This window comes from Cyphomyrmex costatus, unplaced genomic scaffold, assembly GCF_001594065.2.
Source record: "Cyphomyrmex costatus isolate MS0001 unplaced genomic scaffold, Ccosl1.0 scaffold474, whole genome shotgun sequence".
Taxonomy (NCBI): Eukaryota; Metazoa; Arthropoda; class Insecta; order Hymenoptera; family Formicidae; genus Cyphomyrmex; species Cyphomyrmex costatus.
In genome coordinates this window covers 1944009-1948919 of record NW_017279009.1, presented here as the reverse complement: position 1 = coordinate 1948919, position 4911 = coordinate 1944009, and positions in this window count along the sequence as shown.

Below are 4911 nucleotides of genomic sequence, written 5' to 3'. Positions count from 1 at the left end.
CAAACCGTTGGTCCAATCGCTTTTCCACCTTACAGTTTTCGATAGAACTCGTCGAGTACTATAAGAAACGCAACTCAGAACTACTCAGTACTCTCAAAAATATATTTTCAGAAATTTCTTTTTTTTTTTAAAACTTTATTATTCTTCAAAAATGTTTTTTATGTATCAAGAACTCTAGATATTCACAAAATACTTCTGTTAAGCTGATCAGAACTATGCGACCTTGAATTTCGTTAAAAAGTTAGCACCCCATTCTTAAAAAATTATTAAAAAATGATTATTAAGCGCATATGTCATTAAAAATCATAGAGAACTCTTCGTATCGTCAAAAAGAAGCAGGAATTATCATCAGAACTATTGTATCTAAAAATTAATTTTTCAAAAATTTTTAATTTTTTTTTTATTATTCGAAAATTTTTTTTACATATCAAGAACTCTAGGCAATCGCAAATTGAAGCTATTAAGCCGCTCAGCTATTCCACCTCGAAATTCGATAAAAAGTTAGCACCCCATTTTTAAAAAATGCAAAAAAATGTTTATTGAGCAGAACTCTTGTTAACTATAGGGAACTCTTCGTCTCGTCAAAAGGAAGTGGGAACTCTAATCAGAACTCCTGAGTACTATAGTTAGGGTGCTAACTTAACATACCCGAGTTTGCGTATTTCGGATCTGTGAAGCCAGCATGACATTCTATCGATATCAAAACAATTACAACAGTTTCAAGAACACTTTTCACAGTGTGCTTATAAAAATAAACAATAGTTCCGCATTTGTAATATTAAAAAATTAAAAATGAAAATATATGTCGCGCGCTAACTTCGAGAATCTGTAACACGATACTTTCTCCATAAAAAATTATAAAAAAAATTGTAGCACTTCTATGTGAATGTTCTTCCGAATTATATACAGGAATCGTTTGTCCACCTGCGAAAAAAAAATTATAATCAAATTAAAGTTAAACAATTCGTATACTTCCTATATACACGGAAATCGTTTGTCACAATGCGTATGAGTTTTTAAAAGACATTTGGACGTGTGTATCCTCTCGAACATGAAATTAAATAGATATACGCACAAATTTGGCGCGAGACGTGAATGTATTTCTTGGCGATTACGTTAATTATCGCTCGAAGTAAATTCAATCGACATTGATGAAATCCCGGTGTGTTTGCCGCGTGCCGGCGCATTATTTCACTGTTTATTCGCTTAATTCATCGCCGTTTATCCATGCGCTTCCGATTAAGGACTGACCGACAACCATTCCGACGGCGGACTGATCTCCAATTTAGATCTCGGTCTACCGTCAACCCGTTGTGTTCAGCGTGATGCTAGGACGCGAGATTAGGTAGTGTTCCATCTTATACACTGTACAGCACCAGGCTTATAGGCTATAAATGCGCGGATGTACCAATGTTACTAGATGCTACTTGTGTACGTCGCCATAGCTTTGTCGTGTCCGCCGACTGTCACGGCCATTCTCGTAATGGAACGTTTGCTCCAGATTGGATTTACCTCGGATCTCTCGCGCAAACGGAATGTAAAAGAGGAATCTCTGTTTTCGCACTCAATATGTGTATTCAATTTTTCATCTCGACGATTTTTTTGTAAAGAAATAATTGGGATTGTGTTTTATAATACGTACTACAGAATTTTATAAATCCATTTTATAAATCTAATAAAGGTTTTAATTTCATTTTTTCAATGTATATAGAGAAGAAATATTTTTATTAAAAAAAATATGAATTACGATACAATATTTCTAATTATTTCGATTGTATGCATGTTGGAGTAATTAGATATATTGTATCGTATTTGTGTAAAGTTCATATTTCTTTAAATATGAATGTAATATTAACGTTTCGTGCAAGAACATTGTATTATAGTATATTGTTACTGTCAAATTTAAAGTTGAAAAAGATGAGAATTCAACTTTACTACAACTTCTGCAGCCGCGAATCGTGACTTCCCTTCGACGATTATCGTTACTGCTTTCGAAATGGACTACGATACTGTTATACACCGGTCGAAACATTCGGCTTTCGGTATTTTAAAATGGAAATTCGATAGCGTGCAGTATTCGTACGGCAGCCGAATCAAATTACGGCAACATCGCACTTGATTCGCACCGAGCAGATATTATATATGCATATTTATGGATATTTTACTAGATGTGAATCGCGATGGAACGGCTGGTGATTTCTTCAATGAGCGAGATATCATTCCAAATTACTAGTTGTGTAATTAGCGAATTTGTAGTCAATTTGTGGGCTTGATTAGTCACCAAATAGCGATAATTAATGCAATTTCCATAAATAAATTATGATATAAATAATATACAACATTATACATTAGTCAAATCATCCGCACTTTGATATCATTTATTCTAGAATCAAATAATGCACATATAACAGCACACGTTTTTTCGTCAGTTTTTTCTTTTCTAAATTAGTTATGTCTATCGTGTACTTACCTTGCATCTTTATATGATTGCGTCATCTTTGGATAACTTACAGATAAAAATATACGAATATTGCGAGTTATATATATAGATATAGATGTAACGTTTCGCGTGCAAATGCAGTTGTAGCAGACAATTAATCATTAATTGCATCTCGTAATCGGTTCCTGAAATGACGGGACTGTACTCTGTCTTTTTCGTTTTTTGCTGGAGGTTTTTACTCATTCACATCTTGAATCTCCATACTCTTGAAAATGAAATTTCAAAAGTATAAAGGATTAAAGTAAAAAGTAGAGTCGAGATGATAAGAAGCAGTATGAAAAAGACAGAAAATAATGTCGAAATTGTATCTCGACGTTTAACTTGTTCTTAAACATTAAAGTTAAATGAATTCCTTTCGATTTCTTTATCTCTGTCATTAATTTCTTAGTCTTCTTTTCTTTCATTAAGAGAATTTCGAATAGAAATAATAACATTACTTGTATTTAACGGACTATAAGAACAACGCGACATACAAATTCATTTGCCGTTGTGTTTTTACAAACTTATTTGTTACAACGAATTCGTCCCGTCCCCTTTCATTATTTGATCGAGAAATGTGATCCCGATACCAAATTCTTCAGGTTTACTTTGGTCACTTTCCATCTCTTTCTTCGTTCAGAGCGAACACGATGATCGGTGCAACGTCGACGTCGCCATCGCCGACGACGACAGCGTCGAGCAGACTTTTTGTCACAGAGAAAGAGGAGTCTCGGGAAGTAGGATCGACCTTTTGGGTTATCGGGAATCCCAGTACGGTGAATCTCGGGAAATTAGTGTCGACGAGTTTCCCGCGCGATTTGTTGCTTTTCCCGTCGGGAATGGCGAGAAAAAGAATTTTTGCGTCGACAGTGTTTACCCGTCGCGTCGTTCGGGAGAAAATTTAATTTAACACTTAAACGCGCGGCCACAGGAAAAGTTTAAGACCGCACTTAAAAACAGGCTTAAATAAAGCAACGTAAGGTCGAAAGTAAAATTCGCAAGTCGAGGGTATAACATAATTATATAGTCAATAAGAATCCAAATTTTTATATTCTTCTTTACTTTACCATAGAATTAATGAAACTCGTGCAAGTGTTAGATTATGTCTAGGAATTTGCGGTGTCGAATTAATTTCATCCCTTTGGTGATGGGAATAATTATGCCAATAACTCTACAAGCTTGTGCTACAACGGATGTTGGCATGAGAATGCGATTGGAAATCATGTCATGTAGTTCACACGTATTCGTGTGCAATGTTAAATAAACTTTCGCGCGAGTAATCGAGACTCGTCGGTTCAAAAGGGATCTAGTTGTATGGACGTTGTTGCTCGCGAAATGAATATTCCTAGTTATTAGGTGGTATAGCCGATTAGCTAATTGTGCTTGGGTACTCTTTGTCACAGGATGCGCCCCAGTAACTCTTTGTTACAGAATTCTCTGTAATTATTGGCAATATTTAGCGTGCAGTTAATATGCACCTTTGTTCGGCGCAGAAAGTTTCGCCGCAATAAACAGCCTGTGTTTTTATATGTTATTACTCTTTATAAAATATCTTTAATGCACTTATAAAATATTGTGTGCCAACAATATCTCGTGCTTTTTTTATTATGATTTTATAATATCGAGAGAGCCATTGTTCAATTGAAAGTATCTTTATGGTGAAAATATTTTGCTATTTTGAAATTCTACAGAGATAATTACATTCTGTCGAAACTGCATCTAATTGAATAATATTAGAGATAATTGATTTCTATCTAGATACATTTAAACAAGAATTCGTTCATTCGTTGTATGTAATTTGGATGTAGGATGACGAAGAATGAACTCGGTAAATTCGCCTTAAGCGATACCTAGCTGAGTGTGAATTCGTGCGCAAATTCACGTCGCTTAACGAAGTTTGTAAAACAAGTGTCGCGTTCGCGCGCGCCTAATTGCTACTTCATTCTGGCGTGGAGCAGAACTTGAGGCGACCGGAAGTTCGCCCGTGTAATACTGTATTTGTTCTTACATTCTTACATTAACTTGTACGGGACATAAGTTGACGATGAACTACCAGTCGAACTCGAAGCGATTTCAACCGTCGTATATCCTATACTTAATTATGTAATTACATATACAATGTAATATACTTTTCGCTATCACTTTTAACATTGTCGGTTAAAGTGAGAGCATTAAACGATAGCGTGCAATATTCTATTTGGGTCTATTTAAAATTTCAATTGAAACTCCGTCTGAGCCATTTAGCAAGAAAGTTGGAAAGTGTATAAATAAAAATGAAAGAAGCATCCAGGAAAAGTCACAGCGCGAGAGATCTCGGCGACGTCGCTTAATTTAACGACGATGAATCCGTTGTCCCACGGCGGCCGTTTTATACAAGGTGGCTAGTTTATACTGTAGACTGGAAATAACTCCCTCGTAAGCGATATGATCTT